Source organism: Saccopteryx bilineata, chromosome 5 (genome assembly GCF_036850765.1).
Source record: "Saccopteryx bilineata isolate mSacBil1 chromosome 5, mSacBil1_pri_phased_curated, whole genome shotgun sequence".
NCBI classification, from domain to species: domain Eukaryota; kingdom Metazoa; phylum Chordata; class Mammalia; order Chiroptera; family Emballonuridae; genus Saccopteryx; species Saccopteryx bilineata.
In genome coordinates, this window is record NC_089494.1 from 37503007 (window position 1) to 37515143 (window position 12137).

Below are 12137 nucleotides of genomic sequence, written 5' to 3' on the forward strand. Positions count from 1 at the left end.
GAGTGGCAGGAGCCAGAGGTCTTTGAGTGGGCGGAAAGCCCGCCTGATTATGCTGAGCAGCTCTGACTGACTGAGCCTTACACCAGAGTCCCTGTGCTGAGTGGAAATAGAGTGGGGAGTTGCCAGCTCTTTGAGCCTCTTACTATCCAGGCAGAGGCAGCAGCAACCCCATAGCTGGATTATCAGGCTACTAATTGAGGAAGGAAAGACTAGGAGAAAGGCTCCAGGAACACGGACTCTCTCACTGTCAGGAGCCTATAAATGCCTAATGAGCTTCGACTGCCAACGAGACTAAAGCACAATACATGATATTGCCATAGAGACTTATCAACTGCAAACCTCTACCTGAGCTGCCAAAGGGGCAGAACCCGGGGTACAGAGTCACCGACCAGGAAGAGGGAGAGAAAAGAAAAAGCAAGAAGATAACCTCTCAAAATCAAGAATAATCTGCAGACTTTATAACCTATCCCATTTTATTATATTTGTTCGTTTGTTTCTCTTATCTTCATTCTTGATACTTTTTTTTCCTCCTCCAATTTGGCCAATTAACTCTCTACCCGGTCTTACTCTCTCCTCTCCTTGAACTACACTACCCATAAGTGTTACATCTCCCATTATCTTTTCTCTTCTCTTCCTTCTCTCTATGAGGGTTGCACTCCAAAACCCTTAACTCTCTCTCTCTCTCTCTCCTTTCTTTTTTCTTCTTTAAGTGGTTACCCTCTTTTTTCTCTCTCTCTCTTTCTTTTCTCCCTCTATATTAGTTTCTTCTTCTCCTTTACAATCTCCTCTCATTCAAACCTCAATAACAAACAAATTATCTTATCTGGGACTCAAACCTATGTTTGTGGCATTTTGGGGGGGTTTTTTACTTCACCTTTTTAACTCACTAGCAGTGCTCCTCATCCCTGGCTCTCCATATTATCTAGTTCTTGTTCCACTAAATACAATAGTAATTTTTAATTTGTCCCCCCATTTTTCCGTTTTCCTCTTATTCCTTCATCATCACTCTTAGACAACCAGCACCTAAAGCAAATCATTTTATTCTTGACCCAAATTTTTTCCTTATTTGCTTTTGTGGGTCCATAGCTCTTTTTTTTTCTTTTTTCTTTTTTTTTTTCTTTTTTTGCCCCTTTATTACTTTTCCCCAATTCAGGCCCTCCATCACAGGCATTGTTTGTTATAATTTAACAGGTCCACCACAGGATTTTCTCAAGAAAGAGGGGAGAGGAGAAGGAGAGGAAAAAAAGGAGGGGGGAATAATTTCCTTTTTTTTTTAAATTTTTATTTTATTTTATTTTTCTTTATTTCATTATTAATTTTTTTTTAAAAAAAAATGAACTCTTCGATTTTTTATTTTTTTAATTTTTATTCTTTTATTCTTTTTTTTTTAATAAATTTTTATTAATGGTAATGGGATGACATTAATAAATCAGGGTACATATATTCAAAGAAACATGTCTAGGTTATTTTTGTCATCAAATTATGTTGCAAACCCCTCGCCCAAAGTCAGATTGTCCTCCGTCACCCTCTATCTAGTTCTCTGTGCCCCTCCCCCTCCCCCTAACTCTCTCCCTCCCTCCCTCCTCATGTCCTCCCTCCCCCCCCACCCTTGGTAACCACCACACTCTTGTCCATGTCTCTTAGTCTCATTTTTATGTTCCACCAATGTATGGAATCATGTAGTTCTTGTTTTTTTCTGATTTACTTATTTCACTCCTTATAATGTTATCAAGATCCCACCATTTTGCTGTAAATGATCTGATGTCATCATTTCTTATGGCTGAGTAGTATTCCATAGTGTATATGTGCCACATCTTCTTTATCCAGTCTTCTATTGAAGGGCTTTTTGGTTGTTTCCATGTCTTGGCCACTGTGAACAGTGCTGCAATGAACATGGGGCTACATGTGTCTTCACGTATCAATGTTTCTGAGGTTTTGGGGTATATACCCAGTAGAGGGATTGCTGGGTCATAAGGTAGTTCTATTTGCAGTTTTTTGAGGAACCACCATACTTTCCTCCATAATGGTTGTACTACTTTACAGTCCCACCAACAGTGAATGAGGGTTCCTTTTCTCCACAGCCTCTCCAACATTTGCTATTACCCGTCTTGTTGATAATAGCTAATCTAACAGGAGTGAGGTGGTATCTCATTGTAGTTTTGATTTGCATTTCTCTAATAACTAATGAAGCTGAGCATCTTTTCATATATCTGTTGGCCATTTGTATCTCTTCCTGGGAGAAGTGTCTGTTCATGTCCTCTTCCCATTTTTTTATTGGATTGTTTGTTTGTTTGTTGTTGAGTTTTATGAGTTCTTTGTAAATTTTGGATATTAGGCCCTTATCTGAGCTGTTCGTTTGAAAATATCATTTCCCATATAGTTGGCTGTCTGTTTATTTTGATATCAGTTTCTCTTGCTGAGCAAAAACTTTTAATTCTGATGTAGTCCCATTCATTTATCTTTGCCTTCACTTCTCTTGCCATTGGAGTCAAGTTCATAAAATGTTCTTTAAAACCCAGGTCCATGATTTTAGTACCTATGTCTTCTTCTATGTACTTTATTGTTTCAGGTCTTATATTTAGGTCTTTGATCCATTTTGAATTAATTTTAGTACACGGGGACAGGCTGTAGTCGAGTTTCATTCTTTTGCATGTGGCTTTCCAGTTTTCCCAACACCATTTGTTGAAGAGGCTTTCTTTTCTCCATTGTGTGTTGTTGGCCCCTTTATCAAAGATTATTTGACCATATATATGTGGTTTTATTTCTGGGCTTTCTATTCTGTTCCATTGGTCTGAGTGTCTATTTTTCTGCCAATACCATGCTGTTTTGATTATCGTGGCCCTATAATATAGTTTAAAGTCAGGTATTGTAATGCCCCCAGCTTCATTCTTTTTCCTTAGGATTGTTTTGGCTATTCGGGGTTTTTTATAGTTCCATATAAATCTGATGATTTTTTGTTCCATTTCTTTAAAAAATCTCATAGGGATTTTGATGGGAATTGCATTAAATTTGTATATTGCTTTGGGTAATATGGCCATTTTGATTATATTTATTCTTCCTATCCAAGAACAAGGAATATTTTTCCATCTCATTGTATCTTTTTCGATTTCCCTTAACAATGCTTTGTAATTTTCATTATATAGGTCCTTTACGTTCTTTGTTATGTTTATTCCTAGGTATTTTATTTTTTTTTGTTGCAATCGTGAAGGGGATTATTTTTTTGAGTTCGTTTTCTAATATTTCATTGTTGGCATATAGAAAGGCTATGGACTTTTGTATGTTAATTTTTGTATCCTGCGACCTTACTGTATTGGTTTATTGTTTCTAATAATCTTTTTGTGGAGTCCTTCGGGTTTTCGATGTATAGGATCATATCATCAGCAAAAAGTGATAGCTTTACTTCTTCTTTTCCGATATGGATGCCTTTTATTTCTTTGTCTTGTCTGATTGCTCTGGCCAGAACTTCTAGCACCACGTTGAATAAGAGTGGAGAGAGTGGACAACCCTGTCTTGTTCCTGATTTAAGGTAGAAAGTCCTCAGTTTTATGCCGTTTAATAGGATGTTGGCTGATGGTTTATCATATATGGCCTTTATCATGTTGAGATATTTTCCTTCTATACCCATTTTGTTGAGAGTCTTAAACATAAAATTGTGTTGTATTTTATCGAAAGCCTTTTCTGCATCTATTGATAAGATCATGTGGTTTTTGTTCTTTGTTTTGTTGATATGGTGTATTACGTTAACCGTTTTGCGTATGTTGAAACCATCCTTGAGATTCTGGGATGAATCCCACTTGATCATGATGTATTATTTTTTTAATATGTTGTTGTATTCGGTTTGCCAGTATTTTGTTTAGTATTTTAGCATCTGTATTCATTAGAGATATTGGTCTGTAGTTTTCTTTCTTTGTGCCATCCTTGCCAGGTTTTGGTATGAGGGTTATGTTGGCCTCATAAAATGTGTTTGGAAGTATTGCTTCTTCTTCAATTTTTTGGAAGACTTTGAGTAGAATAGGAACCAAGTCTTCTTTGAATGTTTGATAGAATTCACTAGTATAACCGTCTGGGCCTGGACTTTTATTTTTGGGGAGATTTTTAATAGTTTTTTCTATTTCCTCCCTGCTGATTGGTCTGTTTAGGCTTTCTGCTTCTTCATGACTCAGTCTAGGAAGGTTGTATTGTTCTAGGAATTTATCCATTTCTTCTAGATTGTTGTATTTGGTGGCATATAATTTTTCATAGTATTCTACAATAATTCTTTGTATTTCAATGATGTCTGTGGTGATCTCTCCCTCTTTCATTTTGGATTTTATTTATTTGAGTCCTGTGTCTTTTTTCCTTGGTGAGTCTTGCCAAGGGTTTGTCAATTTTGTTGATCTTTTCAAAGAACCAGCTCCTTGTTTTATTGATTTTTTCTATAGTTTTTCTGTTCTCTATTTCATTTATTTCTGCTCTGATTTTTATTATCTCCTTTCTTCGGCTGGTTTTGGGTTGTCTTTGTTCTTCTTTTTCTAGTTCCTTAAGGTGTGAAGTTAAGTGGTTTACTTCGGCTCTCTCTTGTTTGTTCATATAGGCCTGAAGTGATATGAACTTTCCTCTTATTACTGCTTTTGCTGCATCCCAGAGATTCTGATATGTCGTATTTTCATTTTCATTTGTCTGTATATATCTTTTGATTTCTGCGCTTATTTCTTCTTTGACCCATTCATTTTTTAGAAAGTATGTTGTTTAGTTTCCACATTTTTGTGGGTTTTTCCCCCTCTTTTTTGCAGTTGAATTCTAGTTTCAAGGCTTTATGATCAGAAAATATGCTTGGTACAATTTCAATTTTTCTAAATTTGCTGATATTGTCTTTGTGGCCCAACATATGGTCAATTCTTGAGAATGTTCCATGTACACTAGAGAAAAATGTATACTCTGTCGCTTTGGGATGAAGTGTCCTGTAGATGTCTATCATATCCAGGTGTTCTAGTATTTCAGTTTAAGGCCACTATATCTTTATTGATTCTCTGTTTGGATGACCGATCTAGAGCCGTCAGCGGTGTATTGAGGTCTCCAAGTATGATTGTATTTTTGTTAGTTTTTGTTTTAAGGTCAATAAGTAGCTGTCTTATATATTTTGGTGCTCCTTGGTTTGGTGCATATATATTAAGGATTGTTATGTCTTCTTGATTCAACTTCCCCTTAATCATTATGAAATGACCATTTTTGTCTCTGAGTACTTTTTCTGTCTTGTAGTCAGCATTATTAGATATGAGTATTGCTACACCTGCTTTTTTTGGGGTGTTGTTTGCTTGGAGTATTGTTTTCCAGCCTTTCACTTTGAATTTGTTTTTATCCTTGTTGCTTAGATGTGTTTCTTGTAGGGAGCATATAGTTGCATTTTCTTTTTTAATCCGTTCTGCTACTCTGTGTCTTTTTATTGGTAAGTTTAATCCATTTACATTTAGTGTAATTATTGACACTTGTGGGTTCCCTACTGCCATTTTATAAATTGCTTTCTGTTAGTTTTGTATCTAGTTTGATTCTTCTCTTTTGTTTTTCTATCATTTGTTTTTGTTTGTTTGTGTTCCATACTTCTTTCCTCTGTTGCTACCTTTTTTAAGTCAAGTGATTTTGTGGTGGTTTTTTTTAAGGGTAGTTACCATTAAGTAATGAAAAGGGTACCTACCATATTCATTGTAGTACCCTATCTTATAAGTATTTCTGCACTTCATCATCCTTTGCTACTGTTAATCTCCATCCTCTCCCCTCTTTTTTTCCTTTGTTGTCACAGTTTAAGTTTGGTTTTATTGTGTTCTTGGTGGAGCTGTTACTTGTGGCGTTGTTTTCTTTTGTTCTTTGAATCGGGTTGGAAAACCCCCCTTAGTATTTCCTGGAGTGGGGGCTTTCTGTTGATAAATTCTCTCATCTTTTCTGTATTTGTGAATGTTTTTATATCTCCTTCATATTTGAAGGATAGCTTTGAAGGGTATAGTATTCTTGGCTGAAAGTTCCTCTCTTTCAGGGCTTTAAATATTGGGGTCCACTCTCTTCTAGCTTGTAGAGTTTCTGCTGAGAAATCTGATGATAATCTAATAGGCCTTCCTTTATATGTTGTACTCTTCTTTTCCCTGGCTGCCTTGAGAATTTTTTCTTTGTCATTGGTTTGTGTCATCTTTATTATGATGTGCCTTGGAGTGGGTTTGTTGGGGTTAAGAAAACTTGGTGTTCTGTTTGCTTCTTGAATTTGAGGCTTTAGTTCCTTCCACAGGCTTGGGAAATTCTCGTCTATTATTTGTTTGAGTATATTCTCCATTCCATTTTCTTTCTCTTCTCCCTCTGATATACCTATTATTCTTATGTTATTCTTTCTGATGGAGTCAGACAATTCCTGTAGGGCTTTCTCATTTTTTATTATTTTTGAGTCTCTTTCTTCTTCTCTCTGTTGTGCTTCAAGTTGTTTGTCTTCTATTTCACTTATCCTATCTTCAATCTGGGCTGTTCTGTTAGCTAAGCTTGTTACCTCGTTTTTCAGCTCGTGAATTGAGTTTTTCATTTCTGTTTGATTTGTTTTTATAGTTTCAATTTCCTTGGTAATATATTCTTTGTGTTCATTGAGTTGTTTTCTGATCTCCCTATATTGCCTTTCTGTGTTTTCTTGTATATCTCTGAGTATTTTTAAGATTTCTATTTTAAATTTTCTGTCATTTAGCTCCAAGGCTTCCAATATGTTAAGTCTTTTCTCCATAGATTTTTCCACATCTATTTGTGTTACCTCTCTTTCTTTTGTATCCATAATATTCGATTTCCTCTTTCTTATCGGCATCTGAGGGTGGTCTTATTGATAGCACTAATTAGAATTAATAAAGAGTAAAAAGAAAAAAAAAAGGGTAAAACAGCCAACCATAAAAAACAGTAATAATTTATTATTTCCCCCTTTTTTTCTCTCTTCTCTTTCCCTCCTCTCCCCTCCTCAGGGAAATATCGTGCCTATAATGGAGGGCCTGATTTGGGGTGAAGAGTTCAAGGGGCAAAAAAAAGGGAGTAGGGACCTACTAAATGCAAAAAAAAAAAAAAAAAGGAAGAAAATCTTAGACAAGCATAAGATGATTTGCTTGTAAGTGATGGTCAACTAAGAGATATAATGAGAGGGATAAGAGGGAACCAGAAAAAAGGACCAAAAAGAATAATAAAGAAGAAAAAATAAAAATAATAAGTAAAAATCTGTTGTATTAAGTGGAGCGAAGACTAAATACAATGGAGACCTTGGGTTGGGAGGACCCAAAATGCCACAAAAATAAACAAACAAGAAAAAAAAATAAAAACAAAAGCAAAAAAGAAAAATAAAGCAAAAAAAAAGCCTTGAGTCCCAAATTAACTAATTTGTTCGTGATTGAGGATTACATGGGAGGAAAGTAAAATGAGAAAAGAAAAAACAAATAGAAAGGAAAAAATAAGAAAAAGAGAAAAACGAAGGAAGAAATAAAATAGGAAGAGAAAAAAACAAAATAAAGCAAGACAAAAAAAAAAAAACAAAAGAGGAGAGAGTGAGAGTTAAGTGTTTTGGAGTATAACCTTAAAGGAGGGTGAGGATGAAGAAGAAAAATAAAATGCAACACTCATGGGTAGTGTAGTTCAAGAAAGGGGAAGCATAAGATGGGCAGAGAATAGAAGGACCGAGGTGGAGGAAATAAAGGCAAAAAGATAGAAGAAACAAACAACAACAACAACAAAAAAATTAGTGGATCAAGTTGTAAAGTCTGTGGGTTTTTCTTGATTTTGAGAGGTTAACTTCTTCCTTTTTCTTTTCTCTCCCTCTTCCTGGTCGGTGACTCTGTACCCCAGGCTCTGCCCCTGTGTCACTCTTAGGTAGGGATTTGCAGTTTATGGGATTCTATGGCAATGTCATATAATTGGCTTTAGTCTTGCTGGAAGTAAAGGCTTGTTGGCGTTTGCAGGGTCCAACGATGAGAGAGTTTGCTTTCCTGGATTCTCTCTCCTAGTCCCCCCTTTCTGAATTAGCAGCCTGGTGATCCAGCTATAAGGCTGCAACTGCTTCTGCCTGGGGAGTAAGAGGCTCAAAGAGCTGGGAAATCCCCACTCTATCCCCACTCAGTGCAAGGCTTTGGGAAAGGCTCTGAGAGTCAGGGCCTCCAGTGTAATCAGGCGGGGGTGGGAGTCAATTGTTGTCAAGGTGACTGTTCAGCGCCTATCATTTAGTTGGACCTCTCAACCCAGGCTTTCCACACTTTGTAGCCTGTTTTTGCAGGGAAGAAGAGGCACTAGTCTCTGCTTATGACTAGTGTAGTATAGACCTTATTATCTGCCAAGTCCTTCTTGTTAGCGTTTATCCCTGAATATGGAGGCTCTATCAATCAGAAGTTGCCCCCGCCCCTTTAGCGAGAGGCACTAAAAAATATCACGCCTCTTGTCTTGGATCGCTGAACTGAGAGAGATCTTATCAATTAGAACCGAGGGTGCGCAGATTTTATGGGTTAAGCTAATTTCAGTGATTGGGTCGCAGCTGTGCTTCCGAAGGTATTTTAGGCTGCCTGCGCGCGCCCCTCCCCCAACGCTTGATTGTTAGCTTGAATGGCTGGGTGAGGTGCCCCGCCCACGGAGAGAATCTCCCAAGCCTCTCCCGCTCGCCCCGCCGCTGGCGGCTGGACCGCACCAGGAGCAGGATAATGGAGCCCCCTAGGTGTGCGGGCCAGCAGGGCACCCTGGGCGCGTGGAATGCCCAAGGCAGGCACGCGAATGGGGCGCTCAGGGCACCGGTGGCCGGCGACCCCCACTCGCAGTGTGCGGGCCGCTGGGAACGTCAGCGGTGCTCAACCGGACCGGGCGCGCGCGCGGCTGCTTGCAGCGGCGGCTCGTGGAGGCCGCTCGCGGCAGCGCCTCGCGGGGGCTCGCAGTGGCGGCTCGCAGCGGCGGCTCGCGATTCCCAATTATATGGGCTGACTCACCGCAGGCGCACTCCACACCCTCGTCTCTCAGATTCAAGTGATAACAGTCCTTTTGCTTTCAGTTTGTGTGGAACTCCGGAATGCTCCGAGGATAAATTTTTCTGTTTCTAGTTGATAAATTTGTTGTGATTTAGGGGAGAGCTGTCGGACGCGCTTCTCACGGCGCCATTTCCTTGACTTCATCCAACTTTTTATTCTTTATTAAATCTCATTAATACTATCAACAAAACCACCCTCAGATGCCATTAAGGAAGAGAAAATTGAATATCATGGATTCAAAAGAAAGAGAGGTAACACAGCTAGATGAGGAAAAATCTATGGAGAAAAAATTTAATATATTGGAACCCTTGGAGCTAAATGACAGAGAATTCAAGATAGAAATCCTTAAAATCCTCCGAGATATACAAGAAAACACAGAAAGGCAATTTAGGGAGCTCAGAAAACAACTCAATGAACACAAAGAATATATGTCCAAGGAAATTGAAACTATAAAAACAAATCAAACACAGATGAAAAACTCAATTCACGAGCTGAAAAACGAAGTAACAAGCTTAGCTAATAGAACAGGTCAGATAGAAGAGAGGATTAGTGAAATAGAAGACAAGCAACTTGAGGCACAACAGAGAGAAGAAGAAAGAGACTCAAAAATAATAAAAAATGAGAAAGCCCTACAAGAATTATCTGACTCCATCAAAAAGAATAACATAAGAATAATAGTTATATCAGAGGGAGAAGAGAGAGAAAATGGAATGGAGAACATACTCAAACAAATAATAGATGAGAACTTCCCAAGCTTGTGGAAAGAACTAAAGTCTCAAGTTCAAGAAGCAAACAGAACTCTGAGTTTTCTTAACCCCAACAAACCTATTCCAAGGCATATCATAATGAAATTGACACAAACCAACAGCAAAGAAAAAATTCTCAAGGCAGCCAGGGAAAAGAAGAATACAACATATAAAGGAAGGCCTATTAGATTATCATCAGATTTCTCAGCAGAAACTCTACAAGCTAGAAGAGAGTGGACCCCAATATTTAAAGTCCTGAAAGAGAGGAACTTTCAGCCACGAATACTATACCCATCAAAGCTATCCTTCAAATATGAAGGAGAAATAAAAACATTCACAGATACAGAAAAGATGAGGGAATTTATCATCAGAAAACCCCCACTCCAGGAATTACTAAAGGGGGTTCTCCAATCAGATACAAAGAACAAAAAAAACAGAGCCACAAGTAAAAGCTCCAAGAAGAACACAATAAAACCAAATTTAAACTGTGACAACAACAAAAAGAAAGAGGGGGAGAAGATGGAGATTAACAGTAGCAAAGGACGATGGAGTGCAAAAGTACTCACAAAATAGTTCACTACAATGAACAGGGTAGGGACCCTTTTCATTACTCAAAGGTAACCACCATTGAAAAAACCACCACAGAAGCACATGAGATAAAAAAGATAGCAACAGAGGAAAGATGTATGGAATATAACCAAATAAAAACAAAAGATAGAAAAAGAAAGAGAAGGATCAAACAAGACACAAAACTAACAGAAAGCAAGATATAAAATGGCAATAGGGAACTCACAAGTATCAATAATTACACTAAATGTAAACGGATTAAACTCACCAATAAAAAGGCACAGAGTAGCAGAATGGATTAAAAAAGAAAATCCAACTGTATGCTGCCTATAGGAAACTCATCTAAGTAACAAGGATAAAAACAAATTCAAAGTGAAAGGCTGGAAAACAATACTCCAAGCAAATAACATCCAAAAAAAAGCAGGTGTAGCAATACTCATATCGGATAATGCTGACTACAAGACAGGAAAAGTACTCACAGACAAAAATGGCCATTTCATAATGGCTAAGGGGACACTGAATCAAGAAGACATAACAATTCTTAATATATATGCACCAAACCAAGGAGCACCAAAATATATAAGACAGCTACTTATTGATCTTAAAACAAAAACTGACAAAAATACAATCATACTTGGAGACCTCAATACACCGCTGACGGCTCTAGATCGGTCATCCAAACAGAGAATCAACAAAGACATAGTGGCCTTAAACAAAACACTAGAGCACCTGGATATGATAGACATCTACAGGACATTTCATCCCAAAGTGACTGAATATACATTTTTCTCCAGTGTACATGGATCATTCTCAAGAATTGACCATATGTTGGGCCACAAAAACAACATCAGTAAATTCAGAAAAATTGAAGTTGTACCAAGCATATTTTCTGATCATAAAGCCTTGAAACTAGAATTCAACTGCAAAATAAAGGAAAAAAATCCCACAAAAATGTGGAAACTAAACAACATACTTTTAAAAAATGAATGGGTCAAAGAAGAAATAAGTGCAGAGATCAAAAGATATATACAGACTAATGAAAATGACAATACGACATATCAGAATCTATGGGATGCAGCAAAAGCAGTGATAAGAGGGAAGTTCATATCACTTCAGGCATATATGAACAAACAAGAGAGAGCCGAAGTAAACCACTTAACTTCACACCTTAAGGAACTAGAAAAAGAAGAACAAAGACAACCCAAAACCAGCCGAAGAAAGGAGATAATAAAAATCAGAGCAGAAATAAATGAAATAGAGAACAGAAAAACTATAGAAAAAATTAATAGAACAAGGAGCTGGTTCTTTGAAAAGATCAACAAAATTGACAAACCCTTGGCAAGACTTACCAAGGAAAAAAGAGAAAGAATTCATATAAACAAAATCCAAAATGAAAGAGGAGAAATCACCACGGACACCGTAGATATACAAAGAATTATTGTAGAATACTATGAAAAACTTTATGCCACTAAATTCAACAACCTAGAAGAAATGGATAGATTCCTAGAACAATACAACCTTCCTAGACTGAGTCAAGAAGAATCAGAAAGCCTAAACAGACCTATCAGTAGAGAAGAAATAGAAAAAACCATTAAAAACCTCCCCAAAAATAAAAGTCCAGGCCCTTACGGCTATACCAGCGAATTTTATCAAACATTCAAAGAAGACTTGGTTCCTATTCTACTCAAAGTCTTCCAAAAAATTAAAGAAGAAGCAATACTTCCAAACACATTTTATGAGGCCAACATAACCCTCATCCCAAAACCAGGCAAGGATGGCACAAAAAAAGAAAACTACAGACCAATATCTCTCATGAATACAGATGCTAAAATACTAA